We start from the raw sequence: 27,998 nt of genomic DNA on the forward strand, positions 1-27,998 counted from the left end.
AAGATGAGTTCTAGAATATTCTTGTTACTTGGATTCTGTAATCACAGCTGTACAAATGAGCATCTTTCTTAAAGCCTTCTGTCTTGTCTGTGACTAGGTGTAACCTCCTTTGGAGATCATGTCATAAGACTAAATTTGAGGACCTTGATGGAACGTAAGACCTGAGACAATGGCCCTCTGCAGCCCCTCTGATAGGCCTTACCTCTGAGTTCCCCCAGCCCCTTTCTGCCCCACCACATCCTCTGTCGTCCGTCAGGACACCACAGTTCGTAGCAGTTCCCCAACAGCCTCATAGCAGAAAATGCCCTGGCTTGTCCCCCTGCCCTCGTCCATCGGAACTAATTTGTTTTGTGAAGTATCCTTCCCCTCCACCCCCAGAGTCTACCTCCACAAAGTTGTCAGCAAACTGAATCTACTTTGCTAATGCTGATCCCAACTTGACAGGCCACATTTCCCACAAACAGCTTGAAAGGAATGAATCTCTAACAGAGATCATTTTGGGCCTTCAGTTTTCAGGCAGTCTCCCTATGCCGGGCAGTGTTCAAGGACCTATGAAAACAGTGGTGGACAAGGAAGGTGTAATTGGTGCCCCTGTGGAGTTTACAACCTAGGGGAGGTAAGGGACAACAAACCTTACACATGAAAGCAAATAAGATCATTTTTTCTGGTCATGAGGCTGTTGTGATGGATGGGTTCAGGGAAAGGCTCTCAGGAGAAATTTGATCTAAGATCTTGATGACAAGAAAGCAGCAGCCATTAGAAGATGCGGGGAAAGGGGCAATAAAGGAAAAGGCCCGGGTTGGGTATGTTCCAAGATCAGAAAGAAGACAACGTGGCTGGACCCTAGTGAGTGAGAAAGAGGTCACATCACCTGAGGCCATGAGCCACACCAAGGAGCTTGGGTTTTACTCTTTAGCAGGCAGACAAGTCCATGGCTTACTGGATTTCCATGTAAGGCTGGCCTTGGCCTCCATCCACCCAGCAAAGCCTCACTCACTCTATGGACCACCTTGGTGGCCTCCACCTTTATAGTTTCTCTTCCTAACAGGACATTACAGGCAGCAGCAGCAGCATCACTAACATTTCATTTTCTACGTGCCACCATTTCTAAGTACTTCATGTGGAACGGCTCACTTAATTCTGTAATAACCCTGTGAGGCAGGTGGCTATTGTTAGCCCATTCCACAGATGACAAAACTTTTCCACTGTCACCTCCTCCCTTCATGACTCTTCACTGACACCCCAGATTCAACCAAAGAAAGTTCAAGCACTTTGACAGCTTATGGAGATCAAATTCTGACCACCACTGGCCTCTGCAAGCTTCCTCTTCTGCCACCTCTGTCTTGCCTCAACCTCGATCCCTTCTTCATTGCTGTCTCTAGTTTCCCTGCCTTTGCCCACATTGGCCCTCTGCCTGCCTAGAAAGTCCTTCCCTCGCTTCATAACTCCCTCCCATCTTGGGAGACAGGTTGGATGTCACCACCCCAGACAGTCATGTCTGCTCCCACATTTAGGAGGTAGCCACCCTTTCATGGGTCCCCTGGCAATCACATTATTCGCCATGCTGGAGCTATTTGAGTCCTTAGATCACGTCCTAGTTAGGATCAGCAAGGATCACCAGAACAGTAGATAATCGGGGCGCCTGGGTGGCGCAGTCGTTAAACATCTGCCTTAGGCTCAGGGCGTGATCCTGGCATTCCGGGATTGAGCCCCACATAAGGCTCCTCCACTAGGAGGACAGTATAGTGTCCTCTCCCACTCCCCCTGCTTGTGTTCCCTCTCTCGCTGGCTGTCTCTGTCTAATAAATAAATTAATAAATAAATCTTTAAAAAAAAAAAAAAAGAAGGCTAGATAATCCCCATTCTCCTTGACAAACACTAATCAGAGAAGGGGACTTGGGGAGGCTCTCCTGCAAGGAGAAAGGAACAACAGCCAGGAGAGGCTGGCCCGGAGATGACTCTCCTACCAACAGTCCGAGTCTTCTCTACCTCTGGTGATCCTGCTGGAATCACTGGCTCTTCCGAGGGGACCACTGTCATCTTCACATTAGTGAGACCTGGGGCTCCTGAGGACCCAGGACTTGTGGGGAGTTGCTGGTGGACTCTAGGTTAGCAGCATTACCTAGTGGGTGAGCCTACAAGTCTCGAAGTATGAAGACCTGAGTTCGTATCCCTCCGCCATCAGTCACGCACTGAGACTCGGGCCCATCATTTAATCCTTACGCTCGTATTTATTGAGTGCCTTCTCTGTGCCAGGTACTTGACATACACACTTACTCACCTAATCCTCACAGCCACCCTCTGAGGCAGATTCTATCATCATCCCCATTTTACAAGAATGGAAACTGAGTCACGGGAGGTTGGACCACCCAAGCCCAAGGTCACATGGCTGGTAAGTGGCAGAACCAGGATGGCACACCCAGGTGGTCTGGCTCCGGGCCTTGAGCTATGAACCATTGCATGTACCGTACTGTCTCCTGCAGTGAACTTCCCAAGCACCAGCGTCCTCTTCTAGAAAAGAGAAATATCTGGAGTACCTCTTCTGGGGAGTGTCATGATAATTATACAAATTAATATAAGTAAAACAATGCCCTGCCTTAATAAGGGCTCCCATAAACGGTTATTATGATTATTATGAGCTTTTTATGATTCCCTCTTGGTGAGAAGGCTGCCTTTGACTTGGTAAGGTCGTTACTGTAATAAATTTGGTGTCTTTTTTTTTTTTCTTTTTTTCTTTTTTTTAGCTAGTAGCATTGTTTCTGGTTCCCTCTCAGCCCCGGGGGTGGGAAAAAACCCACCTAGCTAGACAAGGTCTGGTGGAAACTAGGTGAGACCCCACTTGGAATGCTGACTTCCCTGGGCCACACCTGCCCTCTCCCACACCCTCCATGTCCTCACCTCACTGTGTGAAGCTATGTGAAGCAGCCCCACTAGAGGGTGTGCAGGTGTAAAGAACGGAGGTTCGTGCACTTCAGGACTCTGAATTACAGGCCTGGAGCAGGCCTCGTGAGAGGGCCCCTCTGGGCAGAAGGCCTCCAGCTATCAGTTACCAGGTGACTTCTGGAGAGTGGGCTGCGGCAGGGGGCCGGCTGGAGGAGGACTTTTGACTTTTCTTTTGTGCACGGTGGTGTTTGCTGTTCTCACAGCAAGCTTGTACTTTTGTAATAAACATACACACTTTATTATTTTTTTTATGCAGATTCCCACACCTCATGCGGAAGGAGTCCATTTTATTTTTATTTTATTATTATTTTTTTTTAAGATTTTATTTATTTATTGGACAGAGAGAGACAGCCAGCCAGAGAGGGAACACAAGCAGGGGAAGTGGGAGAGGAAGAAGCAGGCTCCCAGGGGAGGAGCCTGATGCGGAACTCGATCCCAGAACGCCAGGATCACACCCTGAGCCGAAGGCAGACGCTTAACAGCTGAGCCACCCAGGCACCCTAAACACACACTTTAAAGTAAAGTATCGTGTGGGGCGCCCGGGTGGCTCAGTCAGTTGGGCGTCTGCCTTTGGCTCAGGTCACGATCTCAGTGTCCTAGGATCAAGCCCCACGTCAGGCTTCCTGCTCAGCAGGGAGTCTGCTTCTCCCTCTCCCTCTGCACTTCCCTCTGCCCCCACTTGTGCTCTGTCTCTCAAATAAATAAATAAATAAATGAAATCTTTAAAAAAAATAAAATAACGTAGTGTGAGAGTGGAGGATGTCTGTGAATTTCAGAGATCCAGATCCACAGCCCCTCCCCACCCTGTTGCCCCAGAACCTACCTATAAAGGACCCCGGTCTTAAGTTTACCCCCAATTAAGGGGAATGGCCATTAGGATCTCTCCCCAACACACAGAGGGGCAGGGGCCAGAGACCACTGGAGCAGAGCAGGCAGCACAGGGTCCAGCTCTGTGAGAACACTGCACAAGCAGCCTTTCCAGGGGGCCCCTCCTTCAACCCTTCGTCACCTGACCCCCATCACCTGACTCCAGGATGGGTGTGCCGTGGGCGATGGGAGTGAGGCTGTCCATCTGGGGGTCCTGTTAGCCCATTTCTCACATGTGAGCAGTGAGGAAGTGAAGAATCCTATTCCGGGCCACTTACATAGCAGCATGTCACATATAAAAAACCAGAAACTGCTCCTTCTGGAAGGTAGACAGGAGAAAATGTACCACCACTACTGCTCATAGTAATAGCAGAAGCTAACACCTGTTGAGCACCTACTATGTACCAGATGCTAAATTCCTTACTTGTGTTATTATGTCCCTTAATCCTCACAATAACGCTATGAGATAGGTAATATTGTCCCCATTTTACAGATGCAGAAACTAATTTCAACTCCAGTTTTCTTCTACCCCACCCCCCACCGCCCACACATGTCACCAAACTGGTAGGAAACCTGGTAAACACCATTTTAACCAGGTCATCAAGATGGATGAGGTGAAGTCACGTTACCATGCAAGGCATTTCACCTCTGTGGTACTTTCCCCTGAAACCCGTAAGCCCTGTCTGATCACGAGAAAACAAGAGATAACCCAAAATGAGAGATAGTCTACAAAACACCTGGCCAGTATGCCTCAAAACTGCCGAGATGATGAAAAGCAAAGAAAAACTAAGAAACTGTCACAGAATGGACGAGATTCAGGACACGAGATTAGGAAACGCAATCCTGGATTGGATCTTGGAGGAGAAAAAGAACATCAGAGAGAAGACTGGGGAGTCCGACTAGAGTTTATAGTTTGGGTTAATGTTGTACCAATGTCAGTGTCATGTTTTTGACAGACATACGGTGATGATGTAAGATGGTCCCATCAGGGGGGTGGATGAAGAGTCTGCAGTCTCGCATAGTGCTAGGGATCGGGATGGTCATGGGGGGTAGAATTGACTGTAAAGGGGCACAAGGAAACTTTTTGGGGTGGTATGAATGTTATATCTTTTGATTGTGGTGGTGGTTACATAGATGTATATATCTGTCAAAACTCTTCAAACTGTACATTTTAAATAATTTTATTGTATGTAAATTAAGCCTCTAGGAAGTAGATTTTTAAAAATTTTTTTAAATCTAAATTGAAACTGAAATTTTAAAAAATGTTTAATCAGTTTTTAAGTCACATACATAAAACCCTTGAATGGCTTCCCGTTACACAGTAAATAAAATCCAAAATCCTAACTTGGCCTACAGAGCTCTAGTGTCTGAACCATCCCAACACACCAAGTGTGACCTCACCTCAGGACCTTTGCACTTGGAGCTCTCTCCACTTGAAATGCTCTGCCCCCAGAACTTGTCAAGTCTGGCTCCCACATGTCAGTTAGGTCTCAACTCAATACCTCTCTCCTCGGAGAGGCCTGCCCTGTGTCCCAGCTCTCTCTCTCTCCCCCTAGCTGCTTGATTTTCTTCAAAGCGTTTATCTCTTTCTGAGAATAGCTAATTTATTTCTTTACTTGTTTTTTGCCTGGCTCTCCACACTCAAATCCAAGTTCTGCAGGTGTCTATCAGGTGGCCCCCCTGTCAGAAGGTGGCCACTTCTGATAGGGGAGCCCAGTAACTAGCAACCCTCCCACCCCCACCTAAAGAGAAAGAGAGAGAAGTAGAAGTCAGGCAGGTAGAAGCAGAAATATGACTTTATCCCTTGGAAGAACTGATCATGGAGAATGTGACTTCTGTTTGCTGAAAAAATGAACTTCCTCATCCTGAATGCCTGAGTCAGAGAGATTTGTCCATCACTGGAGAACCACAGGCCAAGTCCTGGGTCAGGCGCCTTTCATCAGGCGTCAAGGAGTAAAGCAGGCCAACTCTGCAGGGGAGGCTGAGACGCCAGCCCAGGAGTAAGAGCCAGGCAGCCGGGGCAAAAGACACCGGGACTGTTGTGCAACGTTCTTGCCCTCTCCAGCCTAACATCACCCAAGCACCTTCAGCAGTTCCTGGCGCCTAGTGGGCACTCTTTAAATATCTGATGAATGAATGATGGTCTAATTCAAATAAATCAATATCACATTGTATATACCTACCACACCACCTGGAATGCTCTGCCCCCAGGTCTTGTCAACCTGGCTCCCATCTGTCAATCAGATGGCAACTCAATGGCCCCCTCCTCAGAGAGGCCTACGCTGAGCCCCCAGGCTCACTCTCTCATTACCCTGCTTTATCTCTCTCACCTCCTACTATTGGCCTACATAACTTCTCCCCACTGACAAATTCAAGAGAGATTGTATGGTTTTGTACTAATAAGCAGTGAGAAGGGGTGCCTCTTTCTTTTTCTTGTTTTGCACCATGACACTCACAAGACCATGACTGAGATTCTGGACATGATTCCGAATATGATTCTGGGTGAGCCAGAGACTCCCGAAGAAAAGAAGCTATGGGGAATGGATTACCATTTGCACACAGAGGAGGACCGGGACGTCATTTTTTTTTTTAATAAACAACAATAAAGCAATGCTGTGCGTCACGTCTTCAATTATGTAAAGACCTATGGGGTAAGTTGTATGTAAAGACTCTTTAGGAAAATAAAGAAAAGATTTGGTCTAGCAGGATTCAAATATAATAGCCTTGCCAAACAATTCATTCAAAGAAACACATTTCGATTAATTTTTGTTGATGTTCTTTCCAGCATCCTCTGGCTTGAAGCATAAGCTTCTCATTCTGAAATACCTATGTAACTGATGTGATTTTTTTTTAATCTACAAATCTACTCATGACTGATGAAAAACTCCTGCTTTCATCAACACCTGCCAAGCCCACAGTAGTAAATGATATCGATCGGAAGGCGTGACCAGAGTTGTTGCTGGCAGCGACAAGCCGTCTCTGCCAGACAAGGACCGGGAACCTTCGAATGATTTTGAAATTAGAGGAGACCACGGCACCCAAGAGGTAAGCCCAGCACCCAAGGAGCAGAGGAACCGGCTCCCAGCCCAGCCTGCCCCCAGGGTGCACATCAAAGCCGATAGCTGGAGTCTGTTCCAGTTTCCAAGGAGTGTGCTCTTTATAGCCCCCTGGAGCCGTACCTGGGTGTGGGCAGCATCAGACGCTGGCTGAGGCTTGACTCAGCTTTAGTAATTACCCATTTGGGTGGGAAGCCAGCGGCTGGGGCACCTGCTCTGGAAGTTTGAGTTTTTCTACCGTGGTATAAATTCTTGTAGCTGAAAGCCCCGTGCAGCTTTGCAGATATGAGCCCCATATTTTCAGGGGGCAGAGCAGGCTAAAGAAATTCCAAGTCCCGTTTCTACGATCATGGCATTTCCCAGTAGGAAAGGGGAGAGATCAGCCCCGGCCGCCCCGGCCTTTGACCATCCAGCCCCTGTTTGAATACTTCCCATGACTGCCCACAACTCACACGATTCTCTGAAATCTCTTACTTATTCTATGTTATTTACATAAATCTGTTTATATTATATATTTTTAATGTAAACTTACATAAATAACCCCTTACTCATGATACTGTACTGAGCCACATATCAGTCTCTCTGTAGAAACAGACAGATTGGCTTCCTGACTCTTCCCGTGTCAGCTTCTTGGGTATTCAGTGATGGAGCCTCATCCTTCCATAGCTTCTTTATGCTGAACACCGCCAGGTGGACCCTTCAAGGCTTCCTTGGAGTGTGTGGACACACTTTACCATGACTTCTTGCTTAAGGAGACTGCAGATGCGATGTATTTTGAACTCCACCCCCCCCCCAACACACACACAGAAGTTCTTCCTCTTACCTGCCGAATTCTCCAGAAGCAACACCAGGAAACAAAGATCAGGGCTTTTTTTTTTTTTGAAGAATAAGGCAAAAGCAAACTGGCCAGGATGCTAAGGCTTGACAGGTCCCTGCAGGACACAGAGGCACATTCTCAATCAGGATTGTGAGAAACTGAACCAAGGGACTATTTACAGAAATGTGGGCAGGACTTGGGAAACCAACACAATGGCAGGAGGCAGCAGCGGAAGCTGTGACCACCCAGTATGGACTGAATTGTGTCCCTTCTCCCCCCAAAAAGGTATGTTGTAGTCCTCACCCCCAGAACCTCACAATGTGACCTTATTTGGCAAGGGTCTTTGCAGAGATCATCAAGTTTAAGAGAGGTCATTATGGGATCATCGTCCACATGACTGGTGTCCTTACAAAAGGGGGAGATTTGGACATAGACGCACAGAGAGGATGCCACATGAAGACGAAGGCAGAGATCAGGGCGATGCTGTTCAAGCCAAAGATGGCCAGCAAACCCCGGAAGCGAGGGCAGAACATGGACCAGATTCCCCTCTCATGGCGCTCAGAAGGAACCAGTCCTGCAGAGACCTTGATGTCAGACCACTAGCTTCCAGAACTGTGAGAGAATGCATTTCTGTTGTTGAAGCCACCCAGTCTATGGTATGTTGTCATGGCAGCCCTGGGAAACTAACGCACCACTCCTAAGCCTCCCCCAGGGGAGGGAACCATGTTTCAGGAGCCTAGCGAAGGGGCACCTGGCTGGAGCTGCTTTCATTGAGGTGGCAGCGCAAGGAGGGGGCTGAGCAATAAAGACCCCCACCGTGCTCTCCTCCCTCCCTCCGGTCTCCTGCATCACCTAAGCCAGTGGAAGCCAGCAGGCAAGGGAGGTGGGAGATGCAAACCAGGAATCTACCTGGAGGGACGCATTGTCCCCACTGCTCTTAGGACCTCTCTGTGTGGGCTCCTTGGCAGCTACGGCAGGAAGGGAGCTCAGGAGGGCCTCATGCAACACTTCCATCTGACCTCTGAGGAAACCACGTCCCAAAGAGGGGGTGTGACAATGCAGCCAACATAATGCAGAATCAATACTCGAATTCAACAATCTGGATTCTCAGTCATGCGTTCCTGCTAAATACAGGCCTGCTGCCTGTTTCATCATCACTCTTTTGTCCACTTATGCACCTCACCTCTTTAGAATGCTGGCTTCTTGGAATATTTAATATATTATTAAAGTGGTAATACTTTGATACCCTATCAAATTAAAAGATATAAAAGGATATGTTTATAACAAAGATGTGAAGAAATTGGACCTTCGTGCCCTGTCGGTGGGGATGCGAAATGGTGCAGCCACTGTGGAAAACAGTAGGATGATGCCTCAAAACATTAAACATAGAATGACCGTATGATCCAGAAATTCCTCTTCTGGGGATATACCCAAAGGAATTGAAGACAGGGACTCCAACAGTGTATTTGTCCAACAGTGTTTGTACACCATTACTCACGATAGCAAAAAAAGGGGTAACAACCCAAGTAGCTATCAACAGATGAATGGATAAATCAGTAAAATTCATATTCATTCAATATTCAGTCCTAAAAAGGACTGCCTCCATGCTTCAACATGGAGGAACCTTAAAGATATTAGGCCAAGTGAAATAAGCCAGACACAAAAGGACAAATATTGTATAGTTCCACTTACATGAGCCACAAGAATAGGCAAATACATAGAGACAGAGTAGACTAGAGGTCACCAGGGGTGGGGGGTGTGGAGGGGGCAGAATGGGGAGTTATTGTTTAATGGTATAGTTTCCGTATGGGATGAGGAAGAAGTTCCCGACATGGTGGTGATGGCTAGTTAACATTGTAAATGTGTTTAATGCCACTGAATTGTATACTTACAAATGGTTAAAAAGGTTACATTTAGGGCTCCTGGGTGGCTCAGTCAGTTTAAGCGTCTGCCTTCGGCTCAGGTCATGATCCCGGGGTCCAAGGATTGAGCCCCGCATTGGGCTCCCTGCTCAGTGGGGAGCCTGCTTCTCCCTCTCTCTTTGTCCCTCTCCCCGCTTGTTCTCTCTCTCTCAAATAAATAAATAAAATCTTTTTAAGAAGGTAACATTTAAGTTATGTATATTTTACCATGGTACAAAAGAATATATTTTTAAAGAATATACAATGAAAAGGAAGTCCCCATAGGACTTGCCATATGATCCCCTCCCTAGAGACCCTCCTGAGACCAGTTTCCTGGATCTCCTCCTGAAGACGATCTGTGATTGCATAAGTAAGTCCTCTCTTCCCAGATAAACCTTTCTCCCTAGTTTTTGTTCCCTCCATAGATGGTAGCCCACTAGACACATGCTTTTATATTTTGCTCCTTACCCTTAACGATATGCTTGGAGAGCAGCCTCAGAGCGGTATTCCTGTACAAAGCCTTTCACACAGAAAGTGTTGGACTATCATTTGAAATCAACATTCGCATTTTTAAAAAGGTAGAATACCTGAACTCCCAAGAATGAACTAGGAACGGTGGCATTTCAGAAAACCTGCCAAGTGTGTGTATTTGCGAGGACGGAATGGGGGATCCTGTCTTTTCAGTTCAGCTTAACAAACATGTATGGAGGCCACACCAGGAGAAAGGGCCTTTGATGGATGCTGGTCTAACAAGAGCCAACAGCTATAAAACTCTTACCATGTGGCAGCTACTGTTCTGTGCACATTAACTTATTTAATCTTTGCAACAAGCTTATGATGTTGGTGCTGTTATTAATTATTCCCCTTTTACAGGTCAAGACTCCCAGGCATGAAGAGGTAAGTAGCTCACCTAAGGTCCCATAGCTAATTAATGACGGGACTGGGGCTGCGCCCACAGAGTGGGGCTCTAGGGCCCTTTGTTCTTGTACAGTGCTGGTCCTGCCTCTCGGGCACACACGTTGACTGAATTTCACACCGGCCCCGGACTTCCTGCCGAGAGGCGTAAGGATGCCTTGCACGTAAGCCCCATGTTCAATGACTTAACGGACGCAGCAGGGGCACAGTTCACCCTAATACAAGGCAGAGAAGGGATCAGGGTTAAAAGAGGAACGTATGGAATGTTCTGGAGGTTAGAGGAAAGATGATGAGGAATACCCTGTGGAGGAAGTGACTCCAAGTGTGAAGGGAACCAACATTTACGGAGAGCCACCCCGCACCAGCCACATCATATGATGAGGCCTCCTGACAACCCTATTATCACCTCCATTTCACCGACCAAAGAAACTGAGGCTCCCAGAGATGCAGTAAAGTGGGAAAGCCGGGGTCCTCTCCCAGGACTGGCTATCACTCAGAGCCGCTGGGGGCCTCTCCACAGTGAGGTGCCAGCAAGGTGTTCCCAAGGCCAGTGACATCAGCCCTTCCCTGTTGGGCATGTGTGGGATCTTTAGTCATCTTAATGTGAATTGTGGCCAATTAACAAGCCAAAAGCACTTTGAAGATGACATTGTGCATATAAAGGGCCTGTTCCCACAGTTACAGGCAATGAGGCAGGACAGGACTGGGCGAGGATTGTGGTGGTGACAGTGTCTCAGCAGGGCAGGAATTCCTGGGGCAGAGGAGCCCTGAGCGAGGAGGTTGAGCTCATCCATCAGGCTGGGCTCCAGGAGAAACCTGTCTGTTTCTAGAAGAAACGAAAGGAGCCTCTTCAGGGTGCCTGGGTGGCTCAGTCGGTTAAGTGTCTGCCTTCCACTCAGGTCATGATCTCAGGGTCCTGGGATCAAGCCCCGCATTGGGCTCCCTGCTCAGCAGGGAGTCTCCTTCTCCCTCTCCCTCTGCACCCCCCCCATGTGTGCATGTACTCTCTCCCCGTCTCTCAAATAAATAAATAAAATCTAAAAAAAAAAAAAAAAAGGAGCATCTTAAAAGATCCTGGGATACTGCAGGCCTCTGGCCACCCTCCTAAAACAACAATGTGAATGGGGACCCCTCTGCCTGCTGCTCATTAAGATGGTCACCACGCACTGGCCGCACTGGCCTCTCATCAGATGCGTATATAAAATACCAGCCAAAGGAGACACAAAAACCAGGGAATCGTCGTTGCTCAGAGAAGGAAAACTGCAGGGCTGGCTCAGGGGAGAGAGAGAGACTTTTCACTGCTTCCCCTTTTGTTGCCTTTAAATTTTGAACCATCTGACTATATTATCTCTTCAAAAATAAATAAAAATAAATTTTAAAATAAAGATGGTCACAGCATATCACTGGGGAGGGACAAAGGTTACAAAGTAGCTTGTTGAATGTAATTTAATTTCTATGTTTTAAAAATGGATGTGTGACACCAATTACAGGATGCAGTGACATCACGGGCGTGCTGACCAGATACACTGAGGACCCAGAATCACATCCGCGGGGTTGCTACCTGAACGGCCAAGACTGAACCTACGCCTGAGGACACATCAGGCAAACCCTGAGGGGCGTTCTGCAAAATGACAGGACGGTACCCCTCCAACATGTCAAGGTCATGAAAGAAAAAGAGAGGCAGGGGGCGCCTGGGTGGCACAGCGGTTAAAGCGTCTGCCTTCGGCTCAGGGCGTGATCCCGGCGTTCCGGGTTCGAGCCCCACGTCGGGCTCCTCCTCTATGAGCCTGCTTCTTCCTCTCCCACTCCCCCTGCTTGTGTTCCCTCTCTCACTGGCTGTCTCTATCTCTGTCAAATAAATAAATAAAAAATCTTTAAAAAAAAAAAAAAGAAAAGAAAAAGAGAGGCAGATATTTTAGATGAAAGGAGGATAAAAACCCATGGCGGCTCAATGTAATCCTGTGGCCCTGGAGCAGATCCTGGAGCAGAAGGAAAAAATTGCAGTCAAGCACATGAGTGAGAGTATTGGTGTAGACTAGATAATAGGACTGCATCAACGTGAAACTTCCTGACTGTGTTGATTGTACTATGGCTGTGTAAATTAATATCCTTGTTTTCCGGAGATACATAATGAAGTATTTGGCAATAAAGGGACAACCTAGTCTCAAATGATTAATATATTTATATATATATAGAGAGAGAGAGAGAGAAATGTGACAACATGCAGGTTGGAATAAAAGGTATGCGTGAGTTCTTTGTATCATTCTTGTGAATTTTCTTTAACTTTGAAATTAATTCAGAAACAATAGAAAGTCATAAGCCAAAATCTTATTAGTGTGGCAGGATTGCCAATGAGCTTTTTTTTTCTTTTTGCCTTTCTACACTTTGTTTCTTCCTTTGTCCTTCCTCCCTTTCTCTTTCTTTTTCCTCCCTCCCTCCATCCCTCCATCTCTCTTCCTTCCTGCCTCCCTCCCTTCTTCGCTTCCTTTCTTTCCTTTTAGAAAAGTAATATGGCAAAAGTAATTCACCCTAGTGTGGTTTTTTTGGTTTTGTTTTTTTTTTTTAAGGAATCTCTACACGTAACGTGGGGCTCAGACTCACAAATCTGAGATCAAGACGCACGTGTTCTGCCAACTGAGCCAGCCAGCACCCCGAAGGTAAAACTAATTCAAATACTATAGACAAGCCTCCAGTGTATGTCCGCCTCCCAGCTGAGCTGACCCTCAGCTCGCCAGGCCCCCTCTCAGAGGTGACCACCACCATTATGTGTGTCTTGCCTCTCCTTGCAGATGTATTCAGTCCATATACAAATGTGGATGTCTAGGTAGCCTCTTCCCACTTTCCCCCCACAAATGGTGGCATCCTGTACCTTGCTGTGCACACCATTCTGCTTTTCCTGTAAACACTGTGTATCTTCACAGTCCTTCTAGATGGGGACATATGGGGCTACCTCATATTTTTAAGGGCTGCCTAGAATTCCATTGCACTGATGTGTCAGAATTCTTTGAACCAATCCCCATTGTCACGCACTGTTAGTTCTTTTCCAATCTTTTATAAACAGAATTACAACAAATTGCACCCACTTCTTTGTGCACAGTGTGTAAATAAATATATAGGATAATTTCCCACAAGCGGAGGTGCTCCGTGGAAGTCCATACGCCTTCCCCGCTGTGGACGCTACTGCCGTTGGCCCACAGGCTGCGATGCCTGTCTCCTCACTGCCTCCGCAAGCATGCACCTCACATTTTCGGATCTCTGTCAATCAGATAGATTTTTTTTAAATGATACTGGTTGTAGTTTTAATTTGCATTTCTATTATTGTTAGCATAGATAAGTATCTTATCACTTACTCTAAAAGCCAATTGTATTCTGTCATCTCTCCCTGCATGTATATGAATGGTCTAAATCTACCACAGATAGCCCTCCTATGGAGAAACCCACACATTAATCCCAGGCTGAGCCCTCTTTGGACCCTTCTGGGGCCTGCAAAGAATAGGATCTGTATCTCCTGGTGCATCTGGACCAGAGCCATCCCAGTGACTCCAGTCCTCTTTTGGGTTTACTAGCTGTAAACCAAGGGTGATAATTTACCATGGGAGCTGGGAACGTGACTCAGCCCAGGCCCAGGCCAGCACCCCCGCCCCCTCTCTGAGCCGCCAGCTGCCGGTGCCTGGCCCAGGGCAGTCCTGTCCTGGGACTCCGCAGTGCACCGCCTGCCCAGCCTTGAAGAACAGAACTTCTTAGTCCCTCGGGTTTCTGTTTTCTCCCCAAGTCTTTAAAAAGCTGTGGTGGGAACAGAACACTTTATTCAAAGGAGGCCCTGAAAGGCCCTTTTGTGCTGCATCCGGTCCAGGAACCAGCTCAGTGTTCTCTGAAGGAGAAAAGACTTGGACAAAAGCTGGCATCCTGAGAACCCTGGAGGTCAGGCCCTCGTTAATTAGCCACTGGCGTCCCTGCCTCATTAGTATGCAAACGCAGGCAGAGCAGAGCTGCTGCTCCTCCAAGTTGCCCCTGGAACCACCTCCACACACAGGCTGACGTTAGAGATGGGATTTTTTTTTCTCCATCCAACACTTGCAGGAAGATCTTTACAGATAGGGGCTTTTTCTGCCTCGGGACCTGGCGGAGGTGGGTCATCGCCGGGTTGTAGGTCATTATCTTGATCGTGCCCTTCTTGTAGACAGATCCCAGGGTTTGGAAACAGCTAGACTGGGGTTCGGATCCCCACTCTGCCCCTTCCTGGCTGGATGACCTTAGCAGATGACCTCTTGGGGCCAGTGTTCTCCTTGCAAATGTGGATTTACGAGAGTACCTATTGCCCAGATAAGGAACTGGTGTCTTGGGACACAGAAGATGTGCAGAAGGGGGATTTGGAGATCACCGAAGAACAGAATTAGAAGGGATTCGTTCGCGAGGCTTTTCCTTTGAGAAGATCAACCCAAGGAAATAACCACTGAGTTCTTAAAAAAAAAAAAAATGCAATCAAATCCTAACATTTCCCTTTGGGTTGACATCCAGAAACTTTTTATTACCCTATTACCTTCAGGGTAAACAGTTAAAAAGTAAAATCAGTCAGTCAGTCCTTGCCCTTGTTCCAAAGGCCCCCTGTGAACAGGCTCCCGTCCACTTCCTTAGATCAAATCCGCCACTCAGCCTGGGGCTCTGTTAGGGGGCGAGGACAGGTCATCCTGAGATGGGCCACTTTGGCATGAAGATTATTTTGAGCTGAAAGCGATTGAGACCATGCGGGCTCAAGAGAAACTTTGCCCCTCCTCCAGTTACCTAGAAGACTCTGAATTGGGGGTCTTTTACAGCATAAGGGTTATTACCAGAGCTAAATTTTATCTGAGTGACTCATCTATATGGCAGGGCAAACATCTGCTTTTCTTCTTATGGTCCCGTGAAGTGCGTTCTTTCACTCTGAAGTCCCAGGCCCCTTCCCACTTCTCCCTCGGTTCAGGATGACATACATGCTTCATTTTGCCTGGCCATCTTTGGAATTTGCACGTGTGTTCGGATTCCCCCATCGCTACGCTATTAAATTTGATTTTCTCCTATTAATCTGTCCCGAGTCAATTTGATTCTTAGTCTAGCTAGAAGGACATTTGAGGGGACAGGAATTCTTCTCCCCCTGGTCCCGAGAGCTCTGAGGCCCCTGCCAGCGGGCATCTCTCAGGTGTATGAACACTTGGAGCCCCCTTACATCCCTCCTCCCGCCCCTGATTGTGGAAGCTCCATCTACCTAGACTCTCTCCCCCCACTCTCCACTCTGCGCTGGCTAACTCCTGCTTGACTACAGGTTTCAGCTGAAGCATTCACTTATTTAGGATGGGAGGGGGGCAGTGAGGGGCCTGAACCCTCAGATGTTGTTTGCTCCTATGACCATCTGTCTGAAGGTTCTGTCTTGTCACATGCGCTGCACGTGTGGTTTCTGACTCCCTGGGCTGCAGGAGTCGCCAGGCTGCATGCCTAGAGCCGGCGCTGTGACTCACTGCGACTCACTGCGACTGGCACCTGGAAGGGCTCACGGCGTGTTTGCGCAAGGGAGAAAAGGGGGACGGAAAGGGGGGAAGGAAAGAACAGGTTGGTAGGGAGACATGAATGTACGGAGGGGCTTTCTGGAGTCCCTCGGCAGAGGGCAGCCACCTGTTCATTTCCCTCCTGGGTAAAGCCCCCGGGAGATGGGGAGAGGTTGGGACAGATACAGTGGTGGTGCTTGAAGAAATAAGCCCTTTGAAATCCCCTTCTGAACTTTGCTGGATACTTACTCTTAGAAGCTTCAAAGTTGTTTACAAACCCTAATTACCCCCACACGCTGTGGCCCCAGGCAGCCGCCAGACTTGGCCTCAAAGTACCTATTTGTAAGTTAGGAAACTGAGCCCCATGGTTAAGTTCTTGCCTGGGGCCCAAAGAGGATATCAGCCTGAAAGACTGCTCATGTTCTCAGGAAACTACCCATTAGAGCAAGAGCTGGAAGCTGAGAGTACTTAGGGCCTCAGTTTACCTATCGGAATGTGGGGACACTCTCTGCTCTACAATTCTTTGATTCTCTACTGTGGATTTACCCGGCCCAGGGGTTATAATGAGGCAGCACCCAGGCAGGCCACATTTGGCCCTCAAACATGTGATGATCTCCGTGTTTTGTTTTTTTTTAAATAGAAGATTTTGTAGAAAAATGGAAATTTGAGGATTCTCTTGCAAGATCAAAAGGCCTGGCAACACTGGACTCACAGATACCAGCACCACAGGTGTGAGGCTAGCCGGAGCTGAACGGTGGCTCCCTCCTTGATTTACACAGGGCACGTGTGTGCCAGCTTGCCACAGCCCCCAGTGCTCCCTCTTGTCTCTGACCTGGCTTCCTTCACTCACTCATGAAACGTACTGAACCTTCTCGGCATTTGAATCAAAGCTCTTGAACTGTCTCTTCCCCCTTAGTTACTTTCTGTAACTGTATTGGCCTTTTCTGGGTTTCTCATAAAAGCCAAACTCTTTTCAGCCACAGGACCCTTGTGTGTGCTGTTCTGTCTGTCTGGAACACCCTTACTCCACAACTCTCAGTGGAAGGATTACTTCCTCTGTCTGAATTGGGCTTCCCTTAATATATATCTAGAGTTATCTCCCATGCCACATCACACCTCGTCATTATTCATAGGTGGGCTTACTTGCTAGTCTTCTATCTCCACTATTAAAATACAAACTCTTGGAGGGCAAGAACTTGCTTGGTGTTATTGGTTGCTCTGTCTGCAGCATGCAGCCCAGAACTTGGCGCCCCTTGGGAACTTGGTAAATATTTGTGGCATGAATGTGTGAATGAATGCTTGAGTGGGACCCTGCCAGACCCACTGGATGTCCATTCAATGACAAGTGGCCAGTCATTCCTGTCTTCCTGCAGGGTTGATAAGAGGATGCCGTTTTCCCAGCTTCCTTGTGGCATGCACTCAGGCCCATGTTTGCAGGCACATGTGCTCCCTTTTCCAGAAGCCCTGGGATAAAAGGTAAGTGAGAACACTTCAGGGTGTTTGCATTCAAACCCAGATACATGTGTCAGGCAAGGACAGATGACCAAAGCCATCAAAGAGACAGCAGGATGACAGAGTACAAAATGAGGTTTCCTCCAGATGCAGACAAAGAGGCTTGGCTTGAATTAAATCTATAAAGTCCCAGAGTGGATGCAGAGAGGGAGGGATGATGGACACCCAACCTCAACTATGAGGAAAAGGAGAGTCTCCCTTGAAGTTTAAAGGTGTTTAAGGCAAAGAAAAGCCACCTCTCAACCTACTTCAGGCAGAGGACCTTATGATGTCTTCTACCCCAAGACATAGGATGAGCCAAGAATAAAAACTGGTTTAAGAAACTTCAGGGACACCTGGGTGGCTCAGTCGGTTAAGCGTCTAACTCTTGATTTCGGCTCAGGTCATGATCTCAGGGTCACGGGATTGAGCCCCATGTCAAGCTCTGTGCTCAGTAGGGAGTCTGTTTAAGATTCTGTCTCTCCCTCTCCCCCTGCCCTCCCCACCTCAGGCACACGTGCAGGCTCGCGTGCTCTCTCTCTCTCTCTCAAATAAATAAATAAAATCTTTTTAAAAAAAAACTACAAGAACTAACCAAACAAACAGAAGAACCCACAAAACTCTGCTAATAATGCTCCTGTAAAAAGAATAGGCTACCACCAAGGTAATGAGCTCCCTGTCACTGGAGGAGTACAAGTGAGACCCTGGAAGCCATTTTTATGACTCTTGTACATGGGATTCCAGCATCAAGTACTGTTGAGGTTCTTCACTTGGTGGCTGTGAGTGGGAGAGTACTCGGACCCTCTGACACTGTATGTAAACTTTTTTCAGTGGGAGAGTACTCGGACCCTCTGACACTGTATGTAAACATTTTTCAGTGGGAGAGTACTCGGACCCTCTGACACTGTATGTAAACTTTTTTCAGTGGGAGAGTACTCACACCCTCTGACACTGTATGTAAACTTTTTTCTGGATGAACGTCTTTTTTTCGTTATACAAAGTGTTGATAAGTTTCTTTAGCTTCTCCAAAGGGTTTATGACTCAAAAAAGATGAAAAATCATTGAGAGGAACTGATGAGATCACCATTCCCCCAACCTGGCTGCACATCAGAATCAACTGACAAGTTCAAAAAAAATATGAGACCCTCCCTGACTCCCACTCCAAGCTCACTGCCTCAGAATCCCCCCCAGACTGTGTTTTGTAAAGACTCCCCCTGGGTGATTCTGATGGCTTCAACCAAGGACTGGTCCGAAGTCTCTAAAAATTAGTAACCAAAGGCCTCAGTGAATTTTAAGCAATTTTGGACCCCCAAAGCTTTACAATTCCAAGATAGAGGTCACAAAACAGGGCCCCATGGCCTGCTCTGGCCTATGAGTGTGTTTTTTCAAGAGAAGAGTATTTAAAAATAATAAACAACTTTGGTCAGTAGTTAAAAATTGTAATCATTCTCACGCACACACACACACACACACACACACACACACTTCAGATTTTCAATGTCTCCTATGAAATGCAATACATTTCTCATATAAATCCCCTAGAAAAGAGCTTACAAAATTAGACCCTAATTTCCAAATCTTAATATTCAACTGAAGCTTACTGTGTTTGCCACAGTCCCCACCACTCCCTGTTACATACAATCCGCTTACTTCACTCTTAGGAGTTAACTGCCTAGTCCCTGCATGCACGTTAGTTGGAGACCACTATCCGATGCTTCCGCACAAGTTCCCCAGCTTGAGAGACTGTTGACTCCGAGGTGTTTCCCAAAATGAGACAGAGGCTGTCTGTTCCTGGCTGAGCTGAGAAGCAAGGGGCCCGTTAGGTCTGCACTTTTCCCAGCCCCCTGCCTCCCACCCTGCTGACATCTAGGAGTTGTCCTTTAACTCTGTCCAGCACTGGGCCAAGGACTTCAAAGCCACACAAGATCCAAATTGAGTTGACACTAATCCTCTTTGGCCTCAGCCTGTTTTCCTGTGCCAGGCAGAAACTTCCCGCCTCTGCTCGCTTCCTATTAAAATTAACAAGCGTTGCAGGCAGGCATCAAAGGCAGGGTTTTGTCTTTAATATTCCAGGCAGGCCCAGGCTGTGATCATAGCCCCTCCCCCGTCTTTCTCTCTCCCAGCTGAATTGGGGAAAATGGTTCGGCTGGAAGTGCCAGAATCAGAACATTGGCCATCCTTGTGTGTTTGATATTTGCACCAAGGAAAATTCCAGGACCGGCAGAGCATCTTCACAGCAATTTTCTTCAAAGTGCCCTGCAAAAACTGGCCAATTATTTGTAAGAGGCAGCCTTAGAAGGGTGTGTTATTATTCCTATTTTACTGGCAGGGACATGGGGGTCAAATGGCCTGCCCCAGGCCAGAAAGAGAGAGCGAGATGGGTGGAATCAAAGTGATGGCAGCCTCGATGTCCATCTGAGGCTCACACAGACCTGTGTCTGGTCCAGAATTCTAGCCCGCCCAGGCTTTCGTGCCCAGCCGGGTGGTCGTGACCACCCCTCCCATTCTCACGCTGGGCTTCCCAGACCTGAGCTGCACGAAGACAGGAGGTCAGTCTGAGGGGGCGACCAACTCTGGCATCAACCCCTCTACCACACAGAAAATGACTGCAGTGGCTCATTAGTCTCCTCCACAACCCTCAAACACTTGTCTTTGGTTTTGTTGTTGTTGTTGTTGTTTTTTCTCCGTAACATTAATTGCGAACGATCTGATTATCTTCAGAGAACCATCTATTTATCCTGGAGTGATCCACAAATTGACTAAGTAGTGCACTATGGTCCCGAGTTCTTAGCAGAACCTGGACAGCTGGGAAGGGGCTGGATGGTTGCAGGCTTGGTCCCTCTCCCTGAGACACCTGTTCAGACAAAAGTCCGCAGACCACCCCTCCACCCCCCAATGAGACTGTGGAACCGGAAGAAGCGCCGGAGGTCTTGGAGGTCTGGCAAGCCTGCTGTTGGCAGAGCTCACCGCAGGGGTTGCAGGTCCTGAGCTGCTGTATTCCCACCCACATCTTTGGAGGAAAACACGGCCAAAGAGTGCCTGCAGACAATGAACAATCAGTGAAGTTTCTCGAAAAAGTGGCTTTGATCCGAATGCTTTAAATACAAACTGCTTTTCTGGGACTTTCGCTGAGGGGGTCGCCCCTCCAGAAATCATAGAATCAGGCATCTTCCTAACAGCTGTCTCTTTACCATCACCCAGAACAGAGCGGGGAGGGGCCTGAGCAGTGATCTAGCTATGGACACCTCCTCAGCGTTTCAGGGAAACTGAGGCCCCCAGCAGAGAAGTGCCCTTGTGAGTGAGTGATACCAGCGAGTGAATTTAGAGGACTCCGTTGCCCTGAGTCTCAGGCTGGTCTTCTTGCCTTAGGAGAGAGAAGATAACAAGAAAAAAAGTGAGATGTGTGAAGGCAGAGGGGAATGAGAGAAGAGGAGGAAGAGAGAGGACATGAAGGGGAAGAAACGCAGAGTGAGAGAAGACAGGGAGGGGAGAAGTGTGCGCAGGGCAGACACCCTGCTCTATTTCACTGCCCGAGCAGATGGTTCTGTGATGCCCGCCAATGGTCTTTCCTCTGGGCATCTCGGCTCCCCAATTATACCATAAAACCTTCTTTGTACCCCTGGGTGAGGCATGTGGCACCATGTGGAGCCCTAAGCGGTTGCTTCATCCAAGCAGGTGGTTCAGAGAATGGCCACACTTGATAGTCCGTATAGGAGGTGAAGGTTTCGAAAGCCCGGGGAGGTTTTTTTCCTCAGTGCATCGCCTCACCCAGCTGATCTGCACCTGGGGTGTGGGGTGGGGATGATAGGCGAGGCACTTCCCTGCTCAGAGCCTCAGGCTGTCTATCTGTAATGGGTTTGGGATTGAGAGGGTGTTTAGACCACATTATGGCCCTTACAGCCCTGGCATTCTAGAATTATCTTAATTCCAGTTCTTCTGCTTCTCTCTTTCTTCAGGTATTCCTGAGAGGCATTACAGGACAAATCCAGAACCCTTCACTATAAATACATTTCAACTGGAAGGAAGGGTTTCTAAACGAAGGGGATAAAATGCAGAAGCCTAAAATGAATTCTCTGACTTGACCATTCCCAGGGGGGCTGAGTGACTGCTTGCAGAGAACTCAAAGGCTGAGGATATGTTCCGTGTCTCCCTCCATTCCCCACCTGCCCCTGAGTGTCCTTCCTGGGAACATACCAGGATGTTCATCTTCTTCATCCCCCAAGGTCACTTTGAGCCCTCTGAATGGGGAAATTATTAAAAACCAGTAATTATTAAAAACCACCACACCCGGGTGGCTCAGTCGGTTAAGCGTCTGCCTTCGGCTCAGGTCACGTGGGATTGAGCCCTGCATCAGGCCCCTTGCTCAGCTGGGAGCTTGCTTCTCCCTCTGCCTGCCCTCCCCCTGCTTATGTTCTCTCTCTGTCCCTGACAAATAAATAAATTAGAAATCTTAAAAAACAAAAACAAAAACAAAAAACCCAGTAACATGGAAAGACAGAGACAGGCCAGTGGCCAAGAAAGTGGTATAAACTGGTCCTAAAGTCAGATCAGTTAGTGCGATGCCATACTGAGCTATCGTGGAATGCAGCCTGTTAGCAAGAATACTGGACCACGGAGAGGGGATCCAAATAGCCAAAAATCTGATGATAGTCTGCTCAGCCTCAGTAGCAATTAGGGAAAATCAGTAACCAGGGAAATGCCATTTTGTATCTGTCAGACTGATGAAAATTAAGTCTGACAATATCAAGTGTTAGCAAGGACATGGACAAGGACACTCGAGGGAGGACATTGGTCACAGGCATGTAAACTTTTGGTGAGCAATTTGGGACTCTCTAGGAAGGTAGAATAAGCACATGACCTTCCATCCAGCAAGTCTGCTCCCAGCTTTACCCCCGGAGAAACTCTAGCACATGTCACACAAGGAACCACGTCCATGTGGCCGTCCAGTGCAGCGATATTTGTAATACTGGAAAAGCGGGAAGGTCTAAATGCTCATCGACAGGGGAAAGGATCGAACTTGAAATAGTCTTATAATAGAATGCTATAAAGCAGTTAAAATCATAAATTTCAAAATGCTGGACAAAAAAAAGCAAAAAAAGAAAGTTGTAAAAGGCTACATGGAGAATGATGCCGTTTTATATGAGGTTTACAAACTTGTAAAACAAGACCATGTAATTTTTATAGGTACATATATATGTAGTGAAAGTAGAAAAACATGCGTGGGCATGGTAAACACTTCGAGAAATTAGTTCCCGGGTTTGGTGGTGGGGTGGGAACAAGATATGGGAAGTTTACGTGGGAGGTTTCCACCCTCTTTGTTTTGTTCTTTAAGTCATTGAAATGAATAGGACTTAATATTTGCTAACACTAGAAGTTTCCATGTTTGACTTTCTATTCTTACCTGTTTTTTAGATCATTCAGAATATGAATAATAATTTTAAAAAAGAGGGAAAATAAGGAAGGGCATTGGGCCAGGGTTCCCGTTGAGATTCCGGGTGCAGATCTGCCAGCACCCCCTGTTCCCTCGGGCAAGTCCACCAGCCGGGAAGGCAAAGCTGCTATAATGGTTTTCCCACTGGTTCTAGCGGCAGCACCATCCCGACCCCGGATACAATTATTATGTGAGAGGAGATGGGTGGGATGCACAAGACAAAACAGAGTACAAAAAGAGCAGCTGCCTTATTTTTTTTTTAAGATTTTATTCATTTATTTGAGAGAAAAAGAGAGAGCACAAGCAGAGGGAGAGAGACAAGCAGACTCCCCGCTGAGCAGGGAGCCCGACACAGAGCTCGATCCCAGGACCCTGGGATCAGGACCTGAGCCCACGTCAAGACTCTTGACGGACCGAGCCATCCAGGCGCCCCTGCCCCATTAGGGGCAAGTAGGGGAAGAGAGGAGGAATGAGACCTGGCATCCCGTCCTCAGCAGCCCCTGTAATACACCTCCATGAACCCCCGGGGCTGTGAACTTGCACAATGTGAAAACCTGCACAATCCATGAGGAGCTCAGAGCTTGCCTAGACTGGGAGAAATGAAGGGCCGAGACCAGAGTAAGGCAAGTGAGGTACCCGGGCACAAAATCTAAGGAGCTACTCACTCTTAGGGTCATTCTAGCGCCACCCCGCACTTGTGTGCCCTACGTCCTGCTCGCCTTCTCTTTTTCTGACAGCTATTGACATAGGTATCGCCCCTTCTGGAAAGCAAGCTCCTTGACCAGGCCCTGTGTCTGACTCACTTGCCCCATCCAGAGGGCTAACCTGAAGCCTAGTGCACAGTAGGCCCTGAATGTTCCCTGAATGATTAGTGGAAGGGAGAGAAGGAGGGAAGTAAGTAGGAAGAAGAAGGACGAAGGAAGGATGGATGGACAGTCGTGAGCCTCTTGCCCCATCTCAATAGCCCTAATCTGGGCTGCCAGCCAACCCAGGCCAGCCACTTTGCTGCTGGGGGCAATGAGTGTTTGTAATTGTTGGCTTTGGCCTTACTCATCCTTCCTCTAGGGCCGTGTGCAAAGCGGAGGGTTTCACTTGCCCAGTGGGTACTGAATTACAGCCCTGGAGCTGGAGTCCTTTGTAATTAACCAGCAGCACAAGCTCTGGAGAGTCTGTGACATCTGCCGAGCACACAGGGGATTGGGCATCGAGCAAGGTGGCTCCTAATTAGCCTTGGCCTCATTTTTACGATCCACAGAGCTGAGACCCAAGTCCTTGGAGGCTGGCCACACGCTGGTTGTGGGGTACTTTACCTGGGCTCCGTGAATGGAAGCGGGGGCCAGGAAAACAGAGTTCTGCGTGTATGTATATTACGATGGGAGGGAAGAGGCATTCTTGGAGCTATCCTGAGACAGAACGGCCCCAGATTGCCTGGCATGTGCAGCTGTCTCAGTCTCTGTCTCTGTCTGTCTGTCTCTCTCTTACACACACACAGATACCCACTGTTACCTTAGCTGTTGGAACAAATATCTAGAAACGTATATTTAAAGGAAATGTGAAAAAAATAAAGGAAATATGAAGAACCTTAGCATTTATGAAGATCTACAGAACCTCTTCCCGATGATAAGATCTTCAGAACTTGGATCACAGAGAAGGAAGCATCTCGTTAGCCCAGCAGGGGAGGAGTAATAATGCATGGGGAAGGAGGGTGCTGCCCCTCCTCCTCTCAACCAGCCTCCCACCCCAAAGCCCAGCCCGTCAGGGTCTGGGGCTCTGTCACCGCTCTGTGCCATGCTTTTTTCCAGGCCAGGCTGTGAAACAGATTTGTGACAAATATAGTTGCCCTTTACGTTCTTCACAGCTTCCTACTGCTCCTTTGACTTTTCTATCCTAGCATCTCCTGTCCCGCTCCTTCCAGTTACTATCATCTCCCTTTTAAAGGTAACAGACTGATGTTTGGAAGGGTGATATGCCTTGCCAAAGCACTGAAGCCAAACTCCAGGTATATCCGGCTCCGTATCAAGCTGTCTATAAACATAGCACACCACGGCAAACCCAAAATCTTAATATCTACCATTCCTCGGGCACTTGTATGTTAAATGCCTGCTCCATGAGTAGACCAAATGACCCCCATTTTATAGTTGGGGTTCACAGAGATAAGGGAGATGGAAGAGTCAGAATGGTAACCATGTACAAATGACTGCTGCCCGTAACATTCACTATGCTCTCTCTTGCTAGAGTGTGAAAGACTGCTGAGAAGTGCACCATCAGTGTGAGGACAATTAAACCATGGCTCACCATCTGGAGGTTAATGGCCGATGAAGCTGGGAGGCGGGGACATGCAAATTACACCTCAGCAAGGTACCATTATACTTCTTCACACTTACCAGATGGGCAAACATGTCAAAGTCTGAATACAGGAAGCATTGGAGGAGGAAGTGGGGAAATAGCAACTCTCAGAAATTGCTCAAGGCAGTATGAATTAGTATAAGATCTTGGGAGAGTGACTGTCTCCCTACCCCCTAGCCATCCTTCCAGGAATGAGTGAGTTTTGTATACTGATGTACAGACACGAATGGGGACTTTCCCTGCAGTATTTTTATAATAAAACATGGTACAAGGGTCCAGGACAAGGGAAGAGAAGATGTAAGGGGGCCAGGTAAGAAACGAGCTAAATCTTCTTGGGGAGCGACAGTGGCCCAAACCAGATGGCAGGGGTGGAGGGAGACGAGACCAAGACCAAGGAGGGATCTGGTTGGAGGTGAGACAGGGATGGGGTTTGAGATGCTGTTAGACATCCACGTGGAGGTGTTGAGTAGCAGCCGGAAGCATGGGGCTGGAGTTCAAAAGAAAGGCCGGGCTGGAGATGTAAATTGGCAGTCACCAGCACACAGGCAGCGTTTAAAGCCGTGAGCCTGTTAATTTTTTATTTCTTATAAATAAAAGAGCTGAAGCAAATATGACCATGTTGACATCTGTTAATTCTGGGTGGTAGATACGATGGTGGTTATAATAGTCGTCTTTGTACTTTTTAGTAGTTTTGAACTTTTTAATAATAAAGTTAATTAATAAATAGTTTATAAGGCCACTAGACTCCAAATGACTGACCAGTTCTGTGAGAAGTGCCTCGGACCTAAAGCGTGGGTACTGGTAACAAATTGAGGAGTCAAGTTCGAGTCCTCCCCTGCCACCAACCTAAGCTCAGTGACCAGGGGTTGACCCAGTTTCCCCATTTGAACAAGAAGCTAACCCACAATTTCTCAGGGTTCTTTCAGGGCTGACCATCCAGGATTCAGGCTGGTGCCCCAATAGGGTCCCTGTTGGCCCAGATGGTATCCACCCACCTCTCCTGCCTAGTCCTGCAGATAAGGGGGCTCTGGAGGTGGAAGGTCAGTTCTGCCTCCAAACAGATGAAAACTTAATCAAGAGGAGTCAGAGAGGACAGGGCTCTACAGTCCCCAGGCTCCGGGGAACCCCAAAGGAATTAGGCTGAGCTTAAAGGCAGAGAACTTTAGTGACAGAGCAGAAACTATTAGTGACAATATTTGAAAAGTGGTTTTTGAAGAGTTTATTTATTTATTTATTTATTTACTTATTAATTATTTAACACGGGGCTCAATCGCACAACCCTGAGATCGTGACCTGATCCAAAACCAGGAGTCAGATGCTTAACTGACTAAGCCACCCAGGTGCCCCACCATATTTGAAAAGTCTGCATACATCCTCCTCAGGACCCCAAGACAGGCTGAAGAATGGTCCATGACCCTGAAACATACAAACCGGTGTGGGTGGCTGAACCAATCTGCCAGCTTGTTAACAGGCACGGGCAATGATAACGATACCACTGCTAATAAGTGCGTATTAATATGCGTTCTCTTGCTTAACCGTCACAGGGACAGTGCCATAAGGTTATCGTTTTCATTAGCCAGACGAGAATATTGCAGGCTCAGAGTGGTCAAGCAACTTGCCCCATGTCACACAGCAAAGAAGGAACACAGCCTGGCCACAGGACTCCAGATATCAAGAGTTTGACGGCTCTTGCTGAGCAGAAGTTCCTCTCAGTCTCCTCTACAAGAGCCAGAGAAGATGTAACTCTGTGAACTGAACCATTTATTCATCGTCAGCCCGTAACCATTTACTGAGCACCCACTGCGGGGCCGCACTCAGTGAGTCTGGCCACGGGGATGCTGAGATTAATAAACGTAGCCTTTGTTCTTGCAAAGCGTGTCATCTAGAGAGAGAGGTCAGTATCTAAACCAGCATAATAAAACTGATGGCTCCAGGCTGCTGCGGGGGGTTGGGGGGGATGTATGTCCAGAGGGTCCCTGTGTGGGAAAAGATGGTGATCCCAAGAGCAAAACACAGACCAGGGTGTGGAGTCATGGCACAGGACACTTCTCTGACATCCGTTCCCGAGCCATGGCCGAACCTCCATTCCTGAGCCATGAGTCCCAGAAACTTTGCGCCAAAAAAACGCTGGGCTCAAGAACGTGTATTTAGCTTTTACCTTGATGGGAGGGGGAGACTATAGAAACCCTGTCATTTCGTGTTCTGTAAGCCAGGAGTATTGCGACTCCTTTGGAACAGGCAGTTTCATCATTCTGAGAAAAACCCTTGACATATGCACAAAGGGGAGGCCGTACCTGGAGAAGGAGATAGTTAGGACTCTGGCTCAAAGGAGCTCCAGCTACTGTGTGACAAGGGGAGAGCTGCTGTAGGCAGGACTGCTTTTCTGCAGAGGAGTTCTGACCTCGGGACCCCTTGGGTGTGGTGCGGGGACCTGGGGTGGGTTCACCAATGAGATTTAAGAGATGCACAAAACCTCTCAACTTTTGGGGGAAATGCTGTGTTTTTGTGCCTTTTTGGGGGGTAGAGGATCGAGAACTTTCATCACATTCTCATAGGGCTTCTTGAATACCCCAGGAAGGATCACTTCTTCGCTAATCAAAAGATTGATTAATATTTCTTTGAAATACTGATGTTTTCTCTCTTTTTTTTTTTTTAGATTTTATTTATTCATTTGACAGAGTGAGAGAGAGAGGGAGAGGATAGCAGAGGAGA

At 47.7% G+C, this 27,998-nt stretch overlaps 1 long non-coding RNA gene across 2 annotated transcripts; it reads left to right on the forward strand.

The window, feature by feature from the left end:
* The first annotated feature begins 112 nt into the window (after positions 1–112).
* LOC103673780 lies at positions 113–27,982 on the forward strand. Of its 2 annotated transcripts, XR_005835592.1 has the most exons (11): positions 5,457–6,461; positions 6,596–6,855; positions 8,022–8,339; positions 10,458–10,481; positions 11,990–12,159; positions 13,067–13,156; positions 16,659–16,747; positions 17,392–17,494; positions 25,176–25,298; positions 26,831–27,180; positions 27,943–27,982. It is a non-coding gene; the product is annotated as an uncharacterized LOC103673780 (long non-coding RNA). The 2 variants fall into 2 exon arrangements; XR_005835591.1 differs by lacking the exons at positions 5,457–6,461; positions 6,596–6,855; positions 8,022–8,339; positions 16,659–16,747 and adding exons at positions 113–616; positions 2,257–2,392.
* The last annotated feature ends 16 nt before the right edge of the window (positions 27,983–27,998 follow it).

The sequence above is a fragment of the Ursus maritimus genome, unplaced genomic scaffold (assembly GCF_017311325.1).
Source record: "Ursus maritimus isolate PB19 unplaced genomic scaffold, ASM1731132v1 scaffold_19, whole genome shotgun sequence".
Taxonomy (NCBI): Eukaryota; Metazoa; Chordata; class Mammalia; order Carnivora; family Ursidae; genus Ursus; species Ursus maritimus.